The following is a 27,358-nucleotide window of genomic DNA, read 5'->3' as shown; positions in this document are numbered from 1 at the left end:
TATAGAGAATGTATAGAGAATGATTTATTTCAGCTTTAATTATTTTCATCACAGTGGTCAGAAGTTTACATACACTCAATTAGTATTTAGTAGCATTGCTTTTAAATTGTTTGACTTGGATCAAATGTGTTGGGTAGCCTTCCACAAGCTTCCCACAATAACTTGTGTGAATTTTGGCCCATTCCTCCTGACAGAGCTGGTGTAACTGAGTCAGGTTTGTAGGCCTCCACTTTTTCAGTTCTGCCCACAAATGTTCTATAGGACTGAGGTCAGGGCTTTGTGATGACCACTCCAATACCTTGACTTTGTTGTCCTTAAGCCATTTTGCCACAACTTTGGAAGTATGCTTGGTTCATTGTCCATTTGGAAGAAACATTTGCGACCAAGCTTTAACTTCCTGACTGATGTCTTGAGATGTTGCCTCAATATATCCACAAATTTCCTTCCTCATGTTGCCATCTATTTTGTGAAGTGCACCAGTCCCTCCTGCAGCAAAGCACCCCTACAACATGATGCTGCCACCCCTGTTCTTCACGGTTGGGATGGTGTTTTTGGCTTGCAAGCCTCCCCCTTTTTCCCCAAACATAATGACGGACATTCTTGCCAAACAGTTCAGAGGACAAAATGTATGATCTTTGTCCCCATGTGCAGTTGCAAACCGTAGTCTGGCTTTTTTTATAGCGGTTTTGGAGAAGTGGCTTCTTCCTTGCTGAGAGGCCTTTCAGGGTAATTCAATATAGGACTTGTTTTACTGTGGATAGATACTTTTGTACCTGTTTCCTCCATCATCTTCACAAGGTCCTTTGCTGTTGTTGTGGAATTGATTTTCACTTTTCGCACCAAAGTACGTTCATCTCTAGGAGACAGAATGCGTCTCCTTCATAAGCGGTATGACGGCTGCGTGGTCCCATGGTGTTTATACTTGCGTACTATTGTTTGTACAGTTGAATGTGGTGATTGCTCCCAAGGATGAACCAGACTTGTGGTCTACAATTATTTTTCTGAGGTCTTGGCTGATTACTTTGATTTTCCCATGATGTCAAGCAACGAGGCATTGAGTTTGAATGTAGGTCTTGAAGTACATCCACAGGTACACCTCCAATTGACTCAAATTATGTAAATTAGCCTATCAGAAGCTTCTAAAGCCATGACAATTTTCTGTAATTTTCCAAGCTGTTTAAAGGCACAGTCAACTTAGTGATACAGTGAATTATAAGTGAAATAATCTGTCTATAAACAACTGTTGGCATAATTACTTGTGTCATGCACAAAGTAGATGTCCTAACCGAATTGCCAAAACTATAGTTTGTTAACAAGAAATTTGTGGAGTGGTTGAAAAACGACCTAAGTGTATGTAAACTTCCAACTTCAACTGTATATACAGACAGACAATGTGCATCCATTAATAGATGGAGCAATTGGAGGCAGGTGTCCATGGTCCCCTGTTTCTTTGAAAGTCCATACCTCCCAATGATGATGTTGTCATTACAGGAGCAGACATTTTGATCTTTGTGTTGGCCCTCATGCAGTGTAATGCATTCTGGGGCTTCAGGATGGTGGTGATATGTCCCTCTCTTCTGGTGACGCTTCAAGTGGTCGTAGCATGTGTGTGGGTGGATGTGTTGGTGGTTGGGTGTTTATGCCGGTGCACGTATGTGTGCGTGTTTAGTTCTGGTGACATTTCAGATGGTCGTAGCGTGTGTGTTGGTGGTTGGGTGTTTATGCCGGTGCACGTATGTGTGCGTGTTTAGTTCTGGTGACATTTCAGGAGGTCGTAGCGTGCGTGTGGGTGGATGTGTTGGTGGTTGGGTGTTTATGCCGGTGCGTGTATGTGTGCGTGTGTGTTTAGTTCTGGTGGCGCTTCATGTGTAGGGCAAGGTGATCGGACCGGGAGAAACAGCGCCTGCAGGCTACACACTTGAAGGGCTTGGCTCCCGTGTGTTTACGATAGTGTCGTGTCAGCTCGTCAGAGCGGGCGAAACGCCAGTCACAGCCCTCCCAGTTGCAAGAGTATGGTTTCTCTCCTGAAAACACACACAGAGAAAGACCAGGGATGTAAATACCCTGTAAAATACCTATTAGTATGGTTACAATTGGTGAGGCCTGTGTGGCTGTTAGACAGGGATGTGAATACACTGTAAAGTACCTATTAGTATGGGTTACAATTGGTGAGGCCTGTGTGGCTGTTAGACAGGGATGTGAATACACTGTAAAATACCTATTAGTATGGGTTACAATTGGTGAGGCCTGTGTGGCTGTTAGACAGGGATGTGAATACACTGTAAAATACCTATTAGTATGGGTTACAATTGGTGAGGCCTGTGTGGCTGTTAGACAGGGATGTGAATACACTGTAAAATACCTATTAGTATGGGTTACAATTGGTGAGGCCTTTGTGGCTGTTAGACAGGGATGTGAATACACCGTAAAATACCTATTAGTATGGTTACAATTGGTGAGGCCTGTGTGGCTGTTAGACAGGGATGTGAATACACCGTAAAATACCTATTAGTATGGGTTACAATTGGTGAGGCCTGTGTGGCTGTTAGACAGGGATGTGTGTCAGTTTAGGACAGTTTGTAATGTGCCATGGAGATACAGCAGGACAGTTATTTTGCGAAAGAGATGAGAGTTGTAGACTATTTTTCATTGCACATTTCTTCGTTCAATACAGTGTTCACCGTGATGTCTTCAACAGAGTGTGGTAAACATACTATCAAACACACAAATCAAATCATATTGATTGCATACACAGTTTACAGCAGGTATAAAAGCTTCAGCCAAATGCATACAGTATGTGTACCTCCCTCAACAATGCAGCACATTAGTCAATAATAAAAGAGTCAAATGAAAAATAGCAAGTAATAAGAAAGGTGGAATGCATAGTAATAGACTGTATTTATACTGTGTTTCAGAGTTCTGAGTGCATGTGTGTGTGTTTGTGTGTAAAGGTTGGATGTGTGGGTAGTCTTTGCAAATAATCTGTTAGGTGCAAATAGTCTAAGGTACAGGTCTGTACAGGGAGAGAATAAGGGTTAGCTGTTCAGCAGTCTGATATCCTGGTGGCAGAAGCGGTCTCTGAGCCTATTGGTATAAGACCCGATGCTCCGATACAGGTTGGTAGATGGTAAGGTGGTGCAGTTGCAGTACCAGATGGTGATGCAGCCGGTCAAGATGCTCTCGATTGTGTAGCTGTAGAATTTCTTGAGGATCCGAGGACCCATGCCGGATTTTTTCAGTCACTGGAGGTTGAAGAGGCACTGTTGTACCTTCTTCACCAAGCTGGTGGTATCTTATATAAGACATCTCAGTCTTTTATAACTAGCACTGACTTTGCCAATAACTGTTTTATTGAGGGAAAATGTACTTACTATGACTGCGATATGTGATTGTCTCACCTAGCTATCTTAAGGCTTGTCGTTGGCCCAAACGACCTTGGCTTGAGTATATTGTTCGCCTTTTTCATATGATTCTGCGTTTTGCATCATTATGGGGGATGATTTCTGTATTTTGAAAGTTACATATCTTAAACTCGATTGCTGACAAGGAAAATATTTTGGGACAATGTCAACAATGGACTAATGAAACAAATAGCAAAAGATTGTTTTGGGGTGGAATTTTTTTATTTTCAGCATCTGTGCGTCAGTCTAAGCTTAACTCAGTAGAGACTAAAGGATATTCCAGAGTTAACCATCCCTGAGACTGGGTGTGGCAACTCGTATATCTAAATGTATAAATTAAAACATAGCATCAACCTACGTGACATCAAAGAGGGCCAACCAACTTTCTGGTAGAGAATGCAGTGATGAGTACTAAAATTGCCGCCCGTAATAAAGAGCAGTGTGCTATGATAAACTGTATCTAATGGCTTCAATTATGTGACAGATTTTTTATTGCTTGGATGTGACTGCCCCCAGTGAAGAGTGATACTGAATTGAAGGAATGAATCTGTGCCTCGAGTTTATCACCTGAGGAAGATCATTGGCCTTGTCAGGCTTGATTCTAATGTTCTTCAGTAGAGGGCACTAGTGCCTAAACTTTCCATAGCTGTGTTGTACCTCGTTTCCCATCTTCAGAGAAGAGTAGTTATAGTCTGTACATTTCTATTTGTGTTATTGTACAGAGGAAGTCACTCTTTCTTACCTGTGTGTGTCCTTTGGTGTGCTTTCAAGTGAGAGCTCTTTGTGTAAACCTTGGAGCAGCCTACAAGGACAGAAAATGGATGTTTGTATCACTGAATGGATACCATGGAGAAGTACTCAACATTGGCCTCCTGAGGTATTTATTTCCAGCACGTCTCGGTAAGCAAACAAACAGCATCATGAAACGCATCTTCTGTATCTTTGACCAAACACGCTTTAGCCTTTAGCACATTAGCCTGCAAAGTATCTATATCAATGGTCTAAATGGCACTGTGGGTGCATTCATTCATTCATCAATCCATCCATCCATCCATCCATCCATCTATCCATCCAGAATCAGGAGGCTCACCGGGGAAGTCACAGAACTACATACTCATCTCATATGTATATACTGTACTCGATACCATCTACTGTATGCTGCTCTGTACCATCACTCATTCATATATCCTTATGTACATATTCCTTATCCCCTTACACTGTGTATAAGACAGTAGTTTTGGAATTGTTAGTTAGATTACTTGTTGGTTATCACTGCATTGTCGGAACTAGAAGCACAAGCATTTCGCTACACTCGCATTAACATCTGCTAACCATGTGTATGTGACAAATACAATTTGATTTGATTTGATTTAGAAGTGGATCCGTCTCTTCTCGAGCTCAGGGTTGTTCCGTCGGTTGTACCTGGGTCCTGTCAGCAACCATTGTCCGTGGGCCATAAGCATGGAGTGGTGGGACATCTGGGTGACCTTTAACCCCAGTCTGCTAGAGGCCTGGAAGGGCGGTGGAGTGGTCAGCAGCTCAGCCTGGTTCTCAGGACTACCCGGCTGCGAGTTGGGGGGTGAGGGAGGTAGACTGTGGGGCTGTGACTGGGGCGACACCTTGGCGTGGTGGTGGTAGAAATGCTCCGGCATTGTAAACAACGAGTCACCACCGCCATGACCCACCGCTGTCAAGGAGACACTGTTCAGGTTGAGCATGGTTCTACCGTTGCCGGCTCCGCTGGTCCCTGATTGGCTGCTGCGTGAGAGTGTCATTGTGAGGTCAGCTCCGCTGACGGGGATGGGCATCTGGTAGACCTGCGGTTGTTGGGGGCCAATATGCAGCTCGGTATCTGAAACTGGGTGTCCGCTGGTGGCCATATCGGGTTTGATAAACATAGTGTTGACGGTCTGGGGAATGCTGAAGACAGACAAGAAATCAGGCAGGGTCTGGATGGAGCAGGACACTGGGATGTCCAACCGAGGCTCTGTCTTGATGTGCTGGAGGAGATGGGTCTGGTGGTGCTGCTGGGGCTTGTTGGGCCGGTTCAGGCCGGTGCAGAGGTGGGTGGTTTTGGGGAAGGTGAGGTTGATGTTGATGCTGTAGGAAGCTGATCCACCATCCACCAATGAGGCGTTCTCTCCGCAGTTTTTCTTGTCTGTGTGGGCCATGGATGGAGGATGGAGGAGACTGCATGTGGTCTGGGGGAGGTACTTTTCCATCTCCAACTGGGTCTAGAGAGAGGGAGGAGGAGGAAGGGGGATAGATATGGAGGGAGAGAGATTAGATTAGATGGTGACACTTCTTAGAGCAATGTTGTGTGTCTAGGAAGAGTCTCTTGTAGCTGTGTTAGGAATGTGTTTCCAATGAAGAATATCTGCTGCTCACTTTTAGATCATTTGTTGAAATGTTCAGACAGAAGCACTCTGTAATGTAATGTAACTCTGTCATGTTTTTTATGGATTCATGATGTGTGCTGAGAGTCAGGAAGCAAGTTCAGGGAGTGAGTGTTTTAATAAATAAACCCATCTCAATACCAAACAAGAACCACGAACAACACACAGACATGACACTGGAACAGAAACAGTAACACCTGGGGAAAGAGCTTAAGGAAGTGACATATATAGGGCAGGTAATCAAGGAGGTGATGGAGTCCAGGTGAGTGAAGACGTGCAGGTGTGCGCAACGATGGTGACAGGTGGGTGCCATAACTAGAAGCCTGGTGACTTAGAGGCCGGAGAGGGAGCACATGTGACATTGACTAGCTTTTCATTTACAAACTAGGTTCTTTTTTTCAACTGTGTTTAATTGAATCCCTAGAAGCAAAAATGGGACATATTAAGCTATTGTTATTTTTCTAGGAAAGTTCAAATGGATGAATATATTAAAAAAAATATAAATATGATAAATATGGAAATGCAGCCCAAAACAAATCAGCCACAACTTTAACTGTGAGTTACTGGGGCCAAACGCTAGGGCACAGGGAGTTAATCCAAGCCAAAGCCCAGCCAATCAGTTGTGTAAAAATAATTCACTGAGCTGTTGATATACTTAAGCCCTATCCAGCTGTGCACAATGGCTTACCCAACATCAGATACAATGGAGGGAAGAGAACAATTCATCAGGCCTATTATGCCTATACAGCTATTTGAAGTGCCAGCTATGTCTGTACAGTATATTTCCAAATCTCTCCCCTAGCAACTCTAGTGTTGATGTGCTTTTCAATCAAATTCAATCACATTTATTTATAAAGCCCTTCTTACATCAGCTGATGTCACAAAGTGCTGTACAGAAACCCAGCCTAAAACCCCAAACAGCGAGCAATGCAGGTGTAGAAGCACAGTGGCTAGGAAAAACTCCCTAAAAAGGCCAGAACCTAGGAAGTAACCTACAGAGGAACCAGGCTATGAGGGGTGGCCAGTCCTCTTCTGGCTGTGCCGGGTGGAGATTATAACAGAACATGGCCAAGATGTTCAAATGTTCATAGATGACCAACATGGTCAAATAATAATAATCACAGTGGTTGTCGAGGGTGCAGCAAGTCAGCACCTCAGGAGTAAATGTCAGTTGGCTTTTCATAGCCGATCATTCAGAGTATCTCTACCTCTCTTGAAGGGCACTTCAACCTGTGTGTGAGGTCAATAATACTTGAAAAATTCCTTATTTTGATTTGTATTGCGAGATCCTCCTGTATGAAGCTGCTGCTTTCAAAACAGGGCACAAACAGGTCTTGTGTTGGTTGATTATGTTTTGGCAAGCAGCTTAACCCAGTACTTGGCAGAGTCCTCCGTCTTGCCTGAGTGCCCATGGACTACCTGGATTGGTCCAATAAGAAACTCTTTTGTTTTCAGTTGCAAATGTTTTCCGTTGCATGCCGTAATGAACACAACCCTGGTTGCTTTCCTTCGAACCCTTTCACACACGCTGTTTATCCTCTATGTATCAGGAGAAGAATGGGGTGCACCTGAACCAAAGACTGAGTCAGTTAATGATTGTAAAACATGTACAACTGCTACATGCCAAAGCCCAGATAACAGAGAAAGAAGAGAAGAAAATATTAAACGTCTTATCAGCTCTACTCTGGGTTATGGGGAAAAGGGGGGGGGGAGAAGAGTCGGGGGGTTTCCACAATTCCGGACCATGAACTTGCCATGGTCCCAAATGGCACCGTATTCCCTATAGTGCACTACTTTTGACCAGGACCCATAGGGCGCTATGTAGGGAATAGGATTTGGGACACACCCAGGGGTGTTTCCATACTTCCGGTTCATGACCATGACAGTGATTTCCAGTCAAAATACCAGCCAAGTCAATCATGCCCAATATTTGAGAACAATACTGTGCGATGAAAGATGACTAATGTCACATTTCATACCATGTCACCATAGCGAAATATGATCAAATGTATTTATAAAGCGCTTTTTACATCAGCCGATGTCACAAAATACTGTACAGAAACCCAGCCTAAAACCCCAAAACAGCAAGCAACGCAGAGTAACTAGAGCATCTATACTGTCCAACAATACGATAATGCAATAAAAAATCCTTTGTCCATGGTTGCACATGCAAATATATCTGAAACTAATCTCCAAATCAACATCCAACAACACCACTCAAGAGTTCTTTGTTGCCCTCACATTTGGCACCACTATCCTTGACATAGCACTCAATGGTGTCTGAAGTCAAAATGCAAGTAATAATATATGCCATTTAGCAGATGCTTTTATCCAAATCGACTTACAGTCATGTGTGGATCAATTTTACGTATGGGTGGTCCCGGGAATCAAACCCACAGCCCTGGTGTTGCAAGCAACACGCTCTACCTACTGAGCCATACAGGTCCATCGTCGACCTCACTATTTCTCCTCCTCTTTTTTAGGACAGTTACTTTGAGGGGAATCAGTCATCTTGGTTTGTGAACAACAATGTAGTGTCATTTAGACTGCTGACTGGTGGTGACATACACAGTCTGGTTACAGAAAGTCAAAGCATTGTGACATGCTTAGACTGGCCATAGAGTATGAGTATTGAGAGATATAGGAAACCACTGTGACTGATAATGACGTGTAGTTTGGTCAGAGAGGCTGACTGGTAGTAGTGTGTAGTCTGGGCACATACAGTACAGTTTGATTATTGACAAGGATGAGTAGATGACCACTATGACATACACAACAACCCAAACAGAGAGAGGAGATTACAATCATGAATTATAAAGGAAAAGGCAGCCACATCGTGGACACTGACGCCTTGCTCCCGGACAAGCTAAACACCTTCTTTGCCCGCTTCGAGAAAAAAACAGAGCTGCCAACAAGGACCACTGCCACTCATGAGGACTGTGATCTCTTGTTGTCCATGGCCTAGGTGAGTAAGACATATAAGTGTGCTCAAGTGCCACAAAGAGGGACAGAGGTAAAGAGGGACACAGATGGCCCAGAACAGAGCAGCACGTCTGGCCCATAAATGTACCCGGAGAGCTAACATCAATGACATACATGTCAATCTCTCCTGGCTCAAAGTAGAGGAGAGATTGACTGCATCACTACTTGTCTTTGTGAGAGGTATTTACATGTTGAAACCACTGAGTGGTCTTTTCAAAAGACTAGCACCAAGCTCAGACCCCCATGCATACCCCACAAGACATGCCAAAGGGGGTCTTTTCACAGTTCCCAAGTCCAGAACAGACTCTGGAAACATAACGTACTACACAGAGCCATGACTACATGGAACTCTATTCCACATCAAGTAACTCATGGAAGCAGTAAAATCTGATTGAAAAAACAGATAAAGCTACACCTTATGGAACATCATGGACTGTGAAGAGACACATAAAACAGGCAAGTGTCAAAACCGGGAGGACTAGTAAAAGAGAATAGAAAAGGCAGGAGCACGGGAAAAACATGCTGATTGACTTGGAACATACACGACGAACTGGCACATAGACAGGAAACACAGCGATAAATACACCAGGGAAAATAAGCGACACCTGGAGGGGGTGGAGACAATAACAAGGACAGGTGAAACAGATCAGGGTGTGACAAATATCTAAGTAAGAATGCTGTTCATTGACTACAGCTCAGCCTTCAACACCATAGTACACTCCAAGCTCATCATTAAGCTTGAAGCCCTGGGTCACAACCCTACCCTGTGCGATTCGGTCCTGGACTTCCTGACAGGAAACCCCCGGGTTGTGAAGGTAGGAAACAACATCCCCACTTCGCTGATCCTCAACACTGGGGCCCAATAAGGGTGTGTGCTCAGCCCCCTCCTGTTCACCCATGACTGCGTGGTCACGCACGCCTCCAACTTGATCACCAACAACAACGAGACAGCCCATAGGGAGGAGGTGAAGGCACTTGGATTGTGGTGTCAGGAAAACAACCTCTCACTCAACGTCAACAAAACAAAGGAGATTATCGTAGACTTCAGGAAACAGCAGAGAGCGGACCCCCTTATCCACAATTGAGAGCATCCTGTCGGGCTGTATCACCACCTGGTACGGCAACTGCACCGCCCACAACCATAGGGCTCTCCAGAGGGTAGTGAGGTCTGCAAAACTCATCACCGGGGGCAAACTACCTGCCTTCCAGGACACCTACAGCATCCGATGTCACAGGAGACTGAAAAATATCTTCTATCTCAAGGCCATCAGACTGTTAAACAGCCTTCACTAACACAAAGAGACTGCTGCCTACATACAGAGTTGAAATCATTGGCCACGCTAACAAATTGATAGTTAGTCACTTTATTAATGCCACTTTAATAATGATCTTTACATATCTTGCACTTCTCATCCCAGATGTATATACTGTATTTTATACCATCTATTGCATCTCGTCTATGCCGGTCGGTCATGGCCCATCCATATATTTATATGTACATATTCTTATTCCATCCCTTTACTTCGATTTGCATGTATTAGGTAGTTGTTGTGGAATTATTAGATTACATGTTAGATGTTGTTGCACTGTCGGGAACTAGAAGCCCAAGCATTTCGCTACACTTGCAATAACATCTGCTAACCATGCGTATGTGACCAATACAATTTTATTTGATTTGGTGCCAGGAAAATAACCTCTTCCTCAACATCAACAAAATGCTGATGGTGGACTTCAGGAGACAGCAGACAGAGCACGCCCCAACCCACATTGGTGGTACAGTGGTGAAAAGCTTCAAGTTACTCGGCGTACCTTAAATGATAAATTCACACAAAGAGTGTGGTGAAGAAGGTGCAACAGCTACTCTTCAAGCTCAGAAGGATAAAGATATTTGGCTTCGCCCCTAAGACCCTCACAAACTTCTATCCTCTCTCTCCTGGTACGGCAATTGCACTATCCGCAACCGCATCTCTCTCCAGAGGGTTGTGCAGTCAGCCCAATGCATCCCTGTGGGCACACTGCCTGCCCTCCAGGACATTTACAGCACCCGGTGTCATTGGAAGGCCAAGATAGCACCGGAGGAGATGGCTGCCGTTTTACAGCCTCCTAACCAACTGTGCTATTTTGTTTGTTTGTAACTTATTTTGTTCATAAAGTTGCTGCTAGCGTCTCTTATGACTGAAAATAGCATCTTGACAGCAATTACTCAATTCGAACTGGACAAAGATTCTTTCTTTAACCTCTTAAGTCGACCCTCTACTTCTTTGAACATTCTGTTAAAAATCGCGCAACATTTCAGCGCCCTGCTACTCATGCCAGGAATATAGTATATGCATTTGCTTAGTCTGTGTGGATAGAAAACACTCAGACGTTTATAAAACTGGTTAAATCACTGCTGTGGCTTTACCAGAACGGCATTTACATCGAAAAGCACAGGAAAAACTGATCACTGAAAATGGGAAAATATATCCATGCGCTACTTGAACCCATTGATAAAGGTGAACCACAATTAATTGACTGAGGTTGCAGTACCTACAGCTTCCACACGGTGTCTAGAGTCTTGTCATTTCCCTTCGAGTTTTTTCTTGGTCAAACACATGCAGGGCACCGTATCTCCTCGGGTCTAGGACCGGATATTTTCGTTGAGTTTCTAGCCGGACATTTTTCCAGACGGACAGCTAATGATCTTTACATCGCCTCCTGATGAATTTTATCGCTTATTAACGTTTACTAATACCTAAAGTTGCATTACAAACGTATTTCGAAGTGTTTTGTGAAAGTTTATCGTCGACTTTTTGAATTTTAAAAAATGACGTTACGTTTTGAAACAATGTTTTTTTCGTTTATCACACAGTCTACATATAACGATATCTAGGCTTTATATGGACCGATTTAATCGAAATAAAGACCCAAATAGTGTTTATGGGACATCTAGGAGTGCCAACAAAGAAGATGGTGAAAGGTAATGAATGTTTTCTATTTTATTGTGCGGTTTGTGTAACGCCGAAATGCTAATTATTTTGTTTACGTCCCCTGTGGGTCTTTTGGGGTGTTACATGCTATCAGATAATAGCTTCTCATGCTTTCGTCGAAAAGCATTTTAAAAATCTGACTTGTTGCCTGGATTCACAACGAGTGTAGCTTTAATTCGATACCCTGCATGTGTATTTTAATGAACTTTTGAGTTTTAACTAATACTATTAGCATTTAGCGTAGCGCATTTGCATTTCCAGAGCTCTAGTTGGGACGCAAGCGTCCCGAGTAGAAGCAAGAGGTTATTGAGTCTGACGCGAAGGATATAATGCTCTCCGGAGACCAGGCCCAAATCCCTGTCAGTTGCGTGAAGAAAAGGCGGAGCAGAGGGAGAAATTTGGGGTTTCTTGTTAAGATTTGTAGGCGAGTGAGTAAATCGCCATTACATCGGTTATATTGACCAAAGTGCAATCACTGTGAAACAAACTCGATGATCTACAGTCGAGACTGTCCTGCCAACGGGACATTAAAAACTGTAATATCTTGCGTTTCACTGAGACATGGCTCAATGACGACACGGATAATATAGAGTTGGCTGGGTTTTCGGTGCATCAGCAGGACAGAGCAGCTACGTCTAGTAAGACGAGGGGCTGGGGGGTGTCTATTTGTCAATAACAGATGGTGCGCGATGTCTAATATTAAAGAAGTCTAGAGGTATTGCTCGCCTGAGGTTGTGTACCTAATGATAAGCTGTAGACCACACTATCTACCAAGAGAGTTCTTATCTATATTATTCATAGCCGTCTATTTACCACCACAAACCGATGCTGGCACTAAGACCGCACTCAACGAGCTGTATAAGGCCATAATCAAATAAGAAAATGCTCATCCCGCCTAGTGGCCGGGGACTTTAATGCAGTCAAACTTAAATCTGTTTTACCTCATTTCTACCAGCATGTCACATGTGCAACCAGAGAAAAAAGGAAAAGGAAAAAACTCTAGACCACCTTTACTCCACACACATACAAAGCTCTCATTTGCCCTCCACTTGGCAAATCTGACCATAACTCTATCCTCCTGATTCCTGCTTACACAAGCAAAAATGAAAATCAGGAAGTACCAGTGACTCGTTCGAAGTGGTCAGATGACGCGGATGCTACGCTGCAGGACTGTTTTGATAACACAGACTGGAATATGTTCTGTGATTGATCCAATGGCATTGAGGAGTAAACCACCTCAGTCACTAGCTTCATCAATAAGTGCATTGTCGACATCGTCCCCACAGTAACCGTACGTACATATCCCAACCAGAAGCCATGGATTAGAGGCAACGTCCGCACCAAGGTAAAGGCTAGAGCTGGCACTTTCAAGGAGCGGGACACTAATCTGGACACTTATAAGAAATCCCGCTGTTCCCTCAGACGAACCATCAAACAGGCAAAGCGTCAATACAGGACTAAGATTGAATCCTACTATGCCGGCTCTGACGCTCGTCGGATGTGGCAGGGCTTGCAAACTATTACAGACTACAAAGGGAAACCCAGCCGCGAGCTGCCCAGTGACGTGAGCGTACCAGACGAGCAAAATGCCTTTTATGCTCGCTGCGAGGCCAGCAACACTGGAGCACGCATGAGAGCACTAGCTTTTCAGGATGACTCTGTGATCACTATCTCCGTATCCGATGTGAGCAAGATCTTTAAACAGGTCCACATTCACAATGCTGCAGGGCCAGACGGATAACCAGGACGTGTACTCAGAGCATGCGAGGACCAATTGGCAAGTGCCTTCACTTCCATTTTCAACCTCTCCCTGACCTAGTCTGTAAAACCCACGTTTCAAGCAGACCACAGTCCCTGTGCCCAAGAATGCGTAAGTAACATGCTTAAATGACTACCGCACCGTAGCACTCATGTCGGTGGCCATGAAGTGCTTTCAAAGGCTGGTCACGGCTCACATCAACACGATCATCCCAGAAACCCTACACTAGACTTCAGTGCAGCTTTTGACATTATCGATGATAGTCTGTTTCTGGAAAAACGTGTGTTATGGCTTTACACCCCCTGCTATAATGTGGATAGAGTTACTTGTCTAGCAAAACACAAAGGGTGTTCTTTAATGGAAGCCTCACAAACATAATCCAGGTAGAATCAGAAATTCCCAGGGTAGCTGTTTAGGCCCCTTACTTTTTAAACTTTTTATTAACGACATGCCACTGACTTTGAGTAAGGCCAGTGTGTCTATGTATGCGGATGACGCAACACTATACTCGTCAGCTACTACAGTGACTGAAGTGACCGCAACACTTAACGAAGAGCTGCAGTTAGTTTCAGAGTGGGTGGCAAGGAATAAGTTAGCCCTAAATATTTCTAAAACTAAAAGCATTGTATTTGGGACAAAAAATTCACTAAACCCTCACTAAACCCTTCTCCGGCGCCATCTAGTTGAACATCATGCACTTAGTGTAGGGATGACCAGAGATTTTCTCTATCTGGTAGACTCACTAAACACAAATGCTTTGCATGTAAATGAGGTCTTAGCTATGGAGTGTGACCATGGCTATCCATACATTTAAAAAACAAGAGAATCGTGGTCTGTTTGAGTACTTAAGTATATATATACCAAATACTTCTACCCCCAAGCTATAAGACTCCTGAACATCTAGACAAATGGCTACCCAGACTTTTTTCAGCGCCACCTCTGGGTGAGCGTTTTCTTGATGGTTTATGGCAGAATACAGCTCATTCAATGCTGTCTTAGTGCCATCCTCTGACTGGTGTTGTATATTAACAGCTACAAATAATACAGATGAAAACTCTCACGGTATATCTAGACAAATGGCTACCAAGACTATTTGCAGTGCCCCCCTCACCCCCACCCCATCTTTACACCACTGCTACTCTCTGTTGTCATCTATGCATAGTCACTTTAATAACTTTACCTACATTTACATACTATCTCAACTAACCGGTGCCCAACACATTGACTCTATACAGGGGGGTACCGATATAGTCTCGCTATTGTTATCTTATTCTTATCCATATTTTTTTTAACTGCCTGGATGGTTAGGGGCTCGTAAGTAAGCATTTCACTGTAAGGTCTACACCTGTTGTATTCAAATTCATTTGGGTTATTTTTCCACCACTGCAGACGGAGTATACATCACGCAGCTCTGGTTCCCTCTGCTGGACGTGCCTGGTCTCGACGGGCCCTCCGGCCAGGATTAGTTGGGGATGATTGAGGCTGTTGAGTGATCAAGGGGCTGATTGCTCACCAACCATACAAGTCCCATAAAGCTGCCATAAGGGCAGCACACAGAGGTTTTTTTCAGGGAGAGAGGTTGATCCTTATAGTCCTCCTCACGGTCTGCTAGAACCATGTCAACGGGTCTTTTCCCCAAAGGAGACAGCAATCCCCAGGAGCCAAGAAGACGGTAACCTGGAGGAGGTCTCCTGGTAGAGACCAATTCTTTTCTTTTTCTTTATTGTTTTAATAAACACCCTTGAAACTATCACACTTGTGTCTGATCAGTGTAAACATTTGTATCCACCACCCTTGTCTGCCACAAGTGGTGGAGAATGCGGGCATTTGACAACGTGGTCAGATCAGGGTTGACATTTACGGCGCATCAGTATGGACGAGTTGATAGCTCAGTTCATACGGGCCAAACGAGCGCAACAGGCGGTTCAGGAACGAATGCTGGAGGAACAATGCCTACAAAATGTCCGCCTGGTTGAGGAAATCAGGAAGCTGCAAGGAGGAACGTCTACCGAATCGCATCCAAACCAGTTTTTAATAAAGCTAATGGAAAACATCATCAAAACCTGACTGTCCCCGTTCCTGTCCGTGCCCGTTTCTCTCCGCCCAATTGTACTTTGGTCCGTTCAAATGTGCAAAGGTAGGTTTTGATGTCGTGGTCCTCCATTAGCTTTATTAAAAACAGGTTTGGATGCGATTCGGTAACACCCTAAAGGCATATTCTGACCTCAACGCTGAACAGGTGGCTAACTATGACGATCTCAAACGGGAGATACTCAGCCATTACGGGTACAACCTGGCCCGTCAGGCCCAACTGGTCCACAACTGGAGGTTCGTGGCCGACACCTCCCTCCAAGCCCAGATGAGCGACCTATTGCGCATCACCAGGGCATGGCTTCTAACCAATGATTCCACCCTCTCCATGATAGACAAAGTGGTCACGGATCGCTTCTTAAGGGCACTACCCCATGACATGAAGAGTGTGACGAGTCTATGCGAGCCCTAGACCTTGGAGAACCTCCTGGGAGCATTAGAGATGCATCAGAACACAGATGCTCTGCTGAAGGGGAGCCGGGCCGAGTTGGGGAACCGTTCGAGTGGATGGAAGGACACCCCCACCGCAGTATTCCCCGGACCGACAGTCAGCCAGGCTAAGGCCGCAGACCATCGGAAAAACAGCCGGGTGAGAGCCGACCCGCCGCTGACAACCACAGCTGAATGGAGACCAAAGGAGGTGTTTTGAGTGTGGCGGCCTGAGACACCTCCCATGGAATTGCTTGGGTCGAGACGAGTCAATGCCATCAGAGAGCCCCGGAGACGAGACGGGTCACGCAGTAAACTACGTCATCTCCTCTTGGGCCCACCCATGGTCATGGTGAAAGTCGACGGACACAACACCCAAGTTCTGTTGGACTCCAGGAGTATGGTTACGCTTGCAAACACATGCCAGCTGGCCCAGGAGATGTCTGTCTCCTGTGTCCACAGCGACACCAAGCAGTATCCGACCGTGCAGGCCAACATCGTGACACCACAAGGAAGCTGCTGGATGATGTTGTTGTCAGTGTTGCCAGTTTCCATCCTCGTGGGACGAGATTGTCCACTGTTCGCGGCACTGTGGAGGCAGGGGCGGCGGAACCAAACTCCCCTAGTGAACAACCGGAGGAGGAGCTCATTCTCCCCCTCATCTATTTTGAGGGACCAACTGAGACACCTACTATGGGCCAAATAAGGGGACAGTTCAGGACCACCCAGTGGGAGGATAGCAGTGGATGGACAGCTACTTCTGGGGGTGAGTGACTGGCGATACACCAATTTCCAAATCAAGATTAACCTTTCGTTTCAGATGTCGCACAAACAGGGGGAACGTCGAGAGGTGCTGTTGTTGGGGGTACACCTGGGAACAGATAGCCGCCCGGTTACACTGGCCTGGGATGAGGCGGGCCGTGGAAGACTATAGCCACAGATGTCCGGAGTGTCAAATCACCGCCCCAAAAGCACATTCCAAAACCCGCTGGTATCCCTTATCGATCATTGGGTGCCATTTGAGCACATCGCCATGGACATAGTGGGTTCCCTGGTAAAAACAGCACGAGGACACCAGTACATCCTGGTCTTTCACCCACAGACGGATGGGCTTGCTGAATGTTTCACCATAATGCTCAAGCTAATGCTGCAGAAGGTCATTGAGCAGGACAGGAATAACTGGGATCAGCTACTACCCCACCTAATGTTCTCGGTCTGAGAAGTACCCCAGTCCTCCACTGTTTTTTCCACTTTCAAACTCCTCTACGGGAGGAGATAACACATCCTACTGAACCTCGCCAAGGAGGTGTGGGTATCCCAGCCAAACCCCTTACGCAGCGTGGTGGAACACATGGAGACTATAAGTGAGCGAATGACAGCGGTATGGCCAGTGGTAAGGGAAGAAATGGAGAAGGCCAAACGCGCCCAAGTCAAGGTCTACAATCGGGAACCTAACCCCGAGAGTTCCAGGTGGGTGACAAGGTGCTGGTCTTCATCCCCCATGTAAGTTCTTGGCAACATGGCACGGGTCGTATGCGGTGAAAGAGAAGCTGGGACCTGTCAATTACCACATACGGCAGCCAGGGAGATGGAAACCCCAACATATTTACTACGTGAATCTATTGAAGAGGTGGCACGTGAGGACAGCCTTGGCCGTGTTATGGTCAAGACCCAGGACGCCGAAGGTACCAGTGGTTGTCCCGAGCAATGAGGACCTCGGCCCGGCCCAGAAGCAAGAGCTCCGGGAGTTCATCGATCGGAACACGGCCGTATTCGCCGAGAACATCGAACACCAAGTCCACACCCAGCCCGGGAAAACGTTATGAAAGAGGCCATACCGGATCCCAGAGGCCCGAAGGTACACAGTGGCCTATTTGGATGATATCATCATCCATAGCCAAGGTTGGGAAGAGCACCTGACGTGCCTCCAGGCGGTACTGGACGAGCTCAGGCATACCGGGTTGACAGAAAACCCCAATAAATGCAAGATGGTGTTTGAGGAGGTGGAGTACCTGGGGGTATTTGATCGGACAGGGGAACGTCAAGCCCCAGGAGAGGAAGGTCCATGTGGTACGTGATTGGCCCATCCACGCACCAAAACACAGGTCCAGTCCTTCCTGGGGCTAGAAGGATAATATTGCCGGTTAATTCCAAACTTTACGGCTATAGCCTCCCCCTTTACTGATCTAACCAGGGCCGGCTCCCGAAAACAGTGAAATGGTCAGACGAGGCCGAAGCGGCGTTCAGGCGCCAGAAGGAAGCGCTGTGTTCCCATCCGATTCTCATAATGCCCGATCTCCAGGTATTGACATCTGCAACACAGGACATGGGGCTGTCCTGTCCCAGTTATATGATGGGGAGGAACACCCCATCATGTACATAAGCCGAAAGCTGATACCTAGAGAAAAAAAGTACTTGATCATCGAGACAGAGTGTCGAGCGCTGTTGGGCACCTACCTCACCCTGGTCACAGACCATGCTCCCCTGGTCTGGATTACTAGGGGAAGTGACACAAACGATCGGGTCACCAGGGGGTTCTTGTCCCTTCAACGCTTCTCTTTTTCTGTTGTGCACAGGTCAGGGGCAAAGCATGAGAATGCGGATGCCCCATCGAGAAAGGAGACATACAGTGTCCTCCCCATTAGGGCTGGGGGGTGGAGTAGCATGGATTAGCCACCAGGGGGAGACTGTCGATGCACGCTGCTGGTTAAAGGTTGCTCCTGTATAGTCGTCCTCACGTTCTGCTAGAACCGAGGGGCTCTGGTCTTTTCCCCAAAGGAGACAGCAATACCCCGGAGCCCAGAAGATGGTAACCCGGAGGAGGTTTCCTGGAGGAGACCTATTATTTCTACCTTTGCGTTCCGTCCTGCTAGCTAACGTTCAATCACTGGAAATATAAATGAGATGTACTGAAAGCACGTATATCCTACCAACGGGACATTAAACACTGTAATATTTTGTGTGAGTTGTGGCTGAACGACATCATTAAGAACATACAGCTGGCGGGTTATGCACTCTATCGGCAGGATAGAACAGCAGCCTCTGGTAAGACACGGAGCAGGGGCCTATGCATATATGTAAATGATAGCTGGTGCACGATATCTAAGGAAGTCTCGAGGTGTTGCTCGCCTGAGGTAGAGTATCTCATGAAAAGCTGTAGACCACACTATCTAACTAGAGAATTTTCATCCGTATTTTTCGTAGCTGTCTACATACCACCACAGACTGATACTGGCACTAAAACCTCACTCAATGAGCTGTATACGGCCATAAGCAAACAGGAAAATGCTCATCCAGAGGCAGTGCTCCTAGTGGCCGGGGACTTTAATGAAGGGAACCTTAAATAAGTTTTACCTAATTTCAATCAGCATGTTAAATGTGCAATCAGAGGGATAACACTTCTAGACCACCTGTACTCCACACACAGAAACGTGTACAAAGCTCTCTCTCACCCTCCATTTGGCAAATCTGGCCATAATTACAGTGGGGCAAAAAAGTATTTAGTCAGCCACCAATTGTGCAAGTACTCCCACTTAAAAAGATCAGAGAGGCCTGTAATTTGCATCATAGGTACACTTCAACTGACAGAATGAGAGAAAAAAAATCCAGAAAATCACATTATAGGATAAACAAAAAGTTTATCTCAATACTTTGTTATATACCCTTTGTTGGCAATGACAGAGGTCAAACGTTTTCTGTAAGTCTTCACAAGGTTTTCACACACTGTTGCTGGTATTTTGGCCCATTCCTCCATGCAGATCTCCTCTAGAGCAGTGATGTTTTGGGGCTGTTGCTGGGCAACACGGACTTTCAACTCCCTCCAAAGATTTTCTATGGGGTTGAGATCTGGAGACTGGCTAGGCCACTCCAGGACCTTGAAATGCTTCTTACGAAGCCACTCCTTCGTTGCCTGGGCGGTGTGTTTGGGATCATTGTCATGCTGAAAGACCCAGCCACGTTTCATCTTCAATGCCCTTGCTGATGGAAGCAGGTTTTCACTCAAAATATCACAATACATGGCCCATTCATTCTTTCCTTTACACGGATCAGTCGTCCTGGTCCCTTCGCAGAAAAACAGCCCCAAAGCATGATGTTTCAACCCCCATGCTTCACAATAGGTATGGTGTTCTTTGGATGCAACTCAGCATTCTTTGTCCTCCAAACACGACGAGTTGAGTTTTTACCAAAAAGTTATATTTTGGTTTCATCTGACCATAGGACATTCTCCCAATCTTCTTCTGGATCATCCAAATGCTCTCTAGAAAACTTCAGACGGGCCTGGACATGTACTGGCTTAAGCAGGGGGACACATCTGGCACTGCAGGATTTGAGTCCCTGGCGGCGTAGTGTGTTACTGATGGTAGGCTTTGTTAATTTGGTCCCAGCACTCTGCAGGTCATTCACTAGGTCCCACCGTGCGGTTCTGGGATTTTTGCTCACCGTTCTTGTGATCATTTTGACCCCACGGGGTGAGATCTTGCATGGAGCCCCAGATCGAGGGAGATTATCAGTGGTCTTGTATATCTTCCATTTCCTAAGAATTGCTCCCACAATTGATTTATTCAAACCAAGCTGCTTACCTATTGCAGATTCAGTCTTACCAGCCTGGTGCAGGTCTACAATTTTGTTTGTGGTGTCCTTTGACAGCTCTTTGGTCTTGGCCATAGTGGAGTTTGGAGTGTGACTGTTTGAGGTTGTGGACAGGTGTCTTTTATACTGATAACAAGTTCAAACAGGTGCCATTAATACAGGTAACGAGTGGAGGACAGAGGAGCCTCTTAAAGAAGAGGTCTGTGAGAGCCAGAAATCTTGCTTGTTTGTAGGTGACCAAATACTTATTTTCCACCATAATTTGCAAATAAATTAATAAAAAATCCTACAATGTGATTTTCAGGATTTTTTTCCTCGTTTTGTCTGTCACAGTTGAAGTGTACCTATGATGAAAATTACAGGCCTCTCTCATATTTTTAAGTGGGAGAACTTGCACAATTGGTGGCTGACTAAATACTTTTATGCCCCACTGTAAATGTCTTTAATATTTCAATGTTGGAGAATCTCTAATAAAATGGGTTAAAGTTATGTATAGTAACCCTGTGTGTAAAAGAGTAAATAATGGCTACTTCTCAGAAGGTTTTAAACTTTTTGGCGGATCCCAAATTGCTAAATGGGCTGCAGAGTTTTTTTCCTTAGTTTGCCTAATTGTGTTATTAACATGCTGTGTAAGTGTGTGTATTTTCAATAAATTCCCTCCCATTAATAGAAGTATAACCTTTATAACCTATCGTATTCCCAAACTAATTACAGTGCCTTATGAAAGTATTCAGGGCCCTGGACTTTTTCCACATTTTGACACATTACAGCCTTACTCTAAAATGAATTAAATAGTTTTTCCCCCCTCATGAATCTACACACAATATCCCATAATGAAAAAGCAAAAACAGGTTTTTAGAAATGTTTGTTAATTTATCATTTAAAAAAATGAAATATCACATTTACACAAGTATTCAGACCCTTTACTCAATACGTTGTTTAAGCAACTTTGGCAGTGACTATAGCCTCGAGTCTTCTTGGGTATGATGCTGCAAAATTGGCACATCTGTATTTTGGGAGTTTCTCCCATTCTTCTCTGCAGATCCTCTCAAGCTCTGTCAGGTTGGATTTTCAGTTCTCTCCAGAGATGTTCGATCAGGTTCAAGTCCGGGCTCTGACTGGGCCACTCGAGAACATTCAGAGAGTTGTCCCGAAGCCACTCCTGCATTGTCTTGGCTGTGTGCTTAGGGTCATTGTCCTGTTGGAAGATGAACCTTCACCCCAGTCTGAGGTCCTGAGCGCTCTGGAGCAGGTTTTCATCAAGGATCTCTCTGTACTTTGCTCCATTCATCTTTGCCTCGATCCTGACTAGTATCTCAGTCGATGCCGGTGACATGGTGCCAGGTTTTCTCCAGACTTGACGTTTGGCATTCAGGCCAAAGAGTTCAATCTTGGTTTCATCAGACCAGAAAATCTTGTTTCTCATAGTGTGAGAGTCTTTAGGTGCCACATATGACAGCCTGCAAACTCCAAGCAGGCTGTCATGTGACTTTTATTGAGGAGTGGCTTCTGTCTGGCCCCTCTACCATAAAGGCCTGACTGGTGGAGTGCTGCAGAGATGGTTGCCCTTCTGGAAGGTTCTCCCATCTCCACAGAGGAACTCTGGAGCTCTGTCAGAGTGACCGTAGGGTTTTGGTCACCTCCCTTAACCAAGGCCCTTCTCCCTGGTTTGCTCAGTTTGCTGCATACTTTTTTGGTACCCTTCCCCAGATCTGTGATTCGACATAATCCTGTCTCGGAGCACTACGGACAATTCCTTCGACCTCATGGTTTGGTTTTTGCTCTGACATGCACTGTCAACTGTGGGACCTTTTACAGACTTTCCAAATCATGTCCAATAAATTGAATTTACCACAGGTGGACTCCAATCAAGTTGTAGTAACATCTCAAGGATGATCAATGGAAACAGGATGCACCTGAACTCAATTTCAATTCTCATAGCAAAGGGTCTGAATACTTATGTAAATAAGGTATTTGTGTTTTTTTAATGTTTAATACATTTGCTAAAATGTCTAAAAACTGTTCTCGCTTTGTCATCATGGGGTATTGTGATGTCATCATGGGGTATTGTGTGTAGATTGCAGAGGATATGTTTTTATTTAATAAATGATAGAATAAGGCTGTAACGTAACAACATTTGTAAAAAGTCAAGGGGTCTGAATACTTTCCGAAGTGTAGATTGTATCACCCAGAATGAAGGGTTTGACGATTACTATCATTGAAGTGATAAAAGATTGAAGTAGGGAATGTGGAGGAAAAATATATAGTCTGGAAGGACAGCCTTGAATTGTACATCTTGTCTCATACAATCATTGGTTCCTGTAGGTGCTGGGTAGAGATATGAGGGGGAGACGGTCATGACCCCCTCCTCAGACTTTTTGGCAGAACGCCCAGAACATGTTCTATAAGTTAAGATAGGAGACGGTGCCAGACACATACAGGAACCAACCCTATGAACTATGCCTATGCTACTTGTCTGTGTAAGCAGTATATAAGACAACTAACGGGACTGCCACGGCAGAGCTATCTTCAGACCGGTACTTTATGCATCTAAGTTGACTGTGACCTCTCCAGCTTGCTGATAATAAATAAGAATTCAGGTGTCCCTGGTGGTAATTTCCATGACACAATCAAGCTATTTTATTCTCTATTTTAAGACACCTGGGTGTATTAGAAACAAATATGTAAAGATTATTTGTTGAAGCTTTGGAATTTGGCCTTACTGCCATTACCTCAATAGATGCACTAAATAACAAACAAAGATACACAAATATCCGAAGGATCTATGGTTTGTAGTGACTGAAATGCATAAGAAAGGTAATGAGGTCATCTGGTAAAAAGTGTGTGTATGTGTAAAAGTACATCTGCATTGCTGTCAAATGCAATTTTGTCACTGGAAATAAAATGCATATGAGTGAATGAGAGAAAATAGACAAGCCACGATCAGTTGTAGAAACTGTATGAGAGGAATTGTTACGATCTTCCCTAAAAAAGGTAGATTTAAGATGTAGTTTAAAATGTATTGGGCTGTAATCTAAGGTGTATCAGTCAAATAGGCTACAGTGGGAATAGAAAGTCACACTGCTTTCAAATTCTGCAGGGAAGAAAGGGCAAATATTGCACAGTCTAGGTGTTTTACTACATTTTCAGAAGTTGTTCATTTTTTTCACTTGGATATTGTGGGTTACTGTGTGTATATGAAGCCAGAAAAGGTATAACTGTATGTGTTTTCATTTCAGGCTGTAAGGCAACAAAAGGTGTACATTTTGAAAGGGGGTGGTGACTTTCTATGCCCACTGTACATATTTGAAACAATTGCAGCCTACCTGTGTTGATATCAACCCTAAGCATGTAGCCTTGGCAGGCTACCTGTGTTGATTTCAACCCTAGGCATGTAGCCTTGGCAGGCTACCTGTGTTGATTTCAACCCTAGGCGTGTAGCCTTGGCAGCCTACCTGTGTTGATTTCAACCCTAGGTGTGTAGCCTTGGCAGCCTACCTGTGTTGATTTCAACCCTAGGCATGTAGCCTCGGCAGGCTACCTGTGTTGATTTCAACCCTAGGCGTGTAGCCTTGGCAGCCTACCTGTGTTGATTTCAACCCTAGGCATGTAGCCTTGGCAGGCTACCTGTGTTGATTTCAACCCTAGGCATGTAGCCTTGGCAGCCTACCTGTGTTGATTTCAACCCTAGGAATGTAGCCTTGGCAGGCTACCTGTGTTGATATCAACCCTAGGCATGTAGCCTTGGCAGGCTTCCTGTGTTGATCTCAACCCTAGACATGAAGCCTTGGCAGGCTACCTGTGTTGATATCAACCCTAGGTATGTAGCCTTGGCAGGCTACAGCAGGAAAACTGGGGGACTCTGATTTCAAAAGAGAATACTGTTCATCTAGAAGAAGCCTTGGCAGCCTACCTGTGTTGATTTCAACCCTAGGCGTGTAGCCTTGGCAGGCTACCTGTGTTGATTTCAACCCTAGGCATGTAGCCTTGGCAGCCTACCTGTGTTGATTTCAACCCTAGGCATGTAGCCTTGGCAGGCTACCTGTGTTGATATCAACCCTAGGCATGTGGCCTTGGCAGGCTTCCTGTGTTGATATCAACCCTAGGCATGTAGCCTTGGCAGGCTACCTGTGTTGATATCAACCCTAGGTATGTAGCCTTGGCAGGCTACAGCAGGCAAACTGGGGGACTCTGATTTCAAAAGAGAATACTGTTCATCTAGAAGAACGACCCTTACGAAAACAAAACTTTCAGTCAGAGTGCAGTATAATTTTTTTATTTTATTTTTATTTCACCTTTATTTAACCAGGTAGGCTAGTTGAGAACAAGTTCTCATTTGCAACTGCGACCTGGCCAAGATAAAGCATAGCAGTGTGAACAGACAACACAGAGTTACACATGGAGTAAGCAATTAACAAGTCAATAACACAGTAGAAATAAAATGGGCAGTCTATATACAATGTGTGCAAAAGGCATGAGGAGGTAGGCGAATAATACAATTTTGCAGATTAACACTGGGGTGATAAAAGATCAGATGGTCATGTACAGGTAGAGATATTGGTGTGCAAAAGAGCAGAAAAGTAAATAAATAAATAAATAAAATAAAAAAAAATTAAAAAAACAGTATAAAAACAGTATGGGGATGAGGTAGGTGAAAATGGGTGGGCTATTTACCAATAGACTATGTACAGCTGCAGCGATAATTACAGTACACTGCAGTATAACTGCAGTTCAACGGCAGTGCAATGCAATTACAGCATCCAAAATACCACAGTGGACTGCAGTTACTGTACTTTACTGCAGTTTCAAAACGTCAATCTTTTTTTTGTAAGGAGAGACTTGGTTGTTTATGAACAACTCGGGTGTATTAACTACAACTTCCTTGTAAGCTATAAGCAACAACCGTTTAGCACAGGTATGGTGGCTCCCATAGGACATCGAAGATGAGTCGAAAGGATCTCACAACAATAACTCCCAGGGGCTAGATATCAAACTAAATCAACTGTTTACTATGGATTTTCATGACAATTACATTGGCATATGCTGTGCAGTGCATGTGAATTGATGCTGGCTACTCTCGCACACAAATTTCCCACCATTGACGGGCGTCTCTCAATGTGATTTCGGCTTGAGAGTCATAGTTCTCAGTGATGGGGTCATAATAGCTAGCTCCAACCATTCAAAAGTTAAAGCCAAATCTATAGGAAGAAAAATGAAACCGCTCTGTTTTTCACAATCACATTTAGCGGCTATTGGAGGTTACTTGCGTAACCCAGGTTCTATAAACTCCGGGGCATTCGGTGGATTTATTATTGGGGGGACAACAACAACATAGCACTCTGGAATATTTGGGGGGACACTTAAACTATACTGACTGGGCCTATGAAGGGGGGCCACGTTTATTACTAATCCCCAAGTCAATCACAGACTACGGGAGGTGCACAGTACCATGTAGAGCCATGGCCATAGAGCCATGGCTACATGGAACTCTATTGCACGTCAGGTAACGAATGCAAGCAGTAGAATCAGATTTTAAAAACTGTTCAAAATACACAGCGGGGACTGTGAAGAGACACACACACCAGCACAGACACACATACACATGATAAGACACGCACTCTACACACACGCCAAGTGGATTTTGTAGTGTAAATAATGTGATAGTAGAGTAGTGGAATGAGGAAACACACTTACTGTCTTGTGAAATGTGATGTAATATTTTACATTCTAAATAACTGCTTTAATGTTGCTGGACCCCAGGAATGGGGATCCTTAATAAATACAAATGCTAATCAAGAAGAGAAGGCTTTTTGAACTTTCAATAGTCTGATTACTAAAACAATTCCTGAATCTCTGTATAGAGAAAGGAAATGGGCCCTATTCTTATTCTTTCTATCATTAGCCTAAATCCATCCATGAACACAGACAGTCAAATGACTATCATACACACACCAGAGGCTATAAATAGATCAGATACATCCACATCAAAGTTAATAGCTGTGAATTCCAAAGAAACTTCCATGACCAAAAGACATTAAAAAAATACTAATCAATTTGTATGCCCTTTCAACAACATTATTCCAAGTATGGAAGCATGCTTGGGTCGAGAAGACTAGCCTAATGCACGGGTAATAACGCTATAGACTTTTCTATAGGCTAACAATTTATGGAAAATCATGTATATTGAATAGGCCTACATGTGCTCTTTCTCCCAAGAACATTGAAATAATGAATTAATTATTATGAATGTATATACAACAATGTTTATTGGGGTTAGAGAATAGAGGGGGACACATAGTTTATTTTATTGAGTGGAAGTGCCCACGATCCAACTGACTACAAAATATAAACCAGGAGAAGAGCGGGATAGGGTGGAACCGCTGGCCGTACCTGGCCTACCCTCCAACGGGTTAAGATGTGGACTAATTCTCACCGGGGGTTTCACTTCTTCAAAAACGGACGAGTCATCTGCGCCGTCCACTCCAGACAGCCGCACAGGTTTTAGTTGCGTGAAAACCGCGCTCTCTTCTGTGTGTGCCGGATTCATGGCCTGTCCTATACTAGTTTCCAGAACTATCTCCTGGATAAAAACGTATTCAAATAGCTCTTTCTTTATAAATATAACTTATGTAAAGTACATATAGATTTGACAACTGCTGCGTGATAAGCGCGTCTTTATCGGATCCAGGAACGCCCGGAAATTCCAAATGCCTCCCTCTGGCTCATATGTCGTTTTACCTG

General features: G+C 44.5%; 1 pseudogene; it reads right to left on the bottom strand.

The window, feature by feature from the left end:
* LOC115134663 (Krueppel-like factor 5) lies at positions 1-27,291 on the bottom strand (annotated as a pseudogene).
* Between the last annotated feature and the right edge of the window lie 67 nt (positions 27,292-27,358).

Source organism: Oncorhynchus nerka, linkage group LG9a (assembly GCF_034236695.1).
Source record: "Oncorhynchus nerka isolate Pitt River linkage group LG9a, Oner_Uvic_2.0, whole genome shotgun sequence".
Taxonomy (NCBI): domain Eukaryota; kingdom Metazoa; phylum Chordata; class Actinopteri; order Salmoniformes; family Salmonidae; genus Oncorhynchus; species Oncorhynchus nerka.
This window is presented reverse-complemented; position numbering and strand designations above follow the sequence as displayed.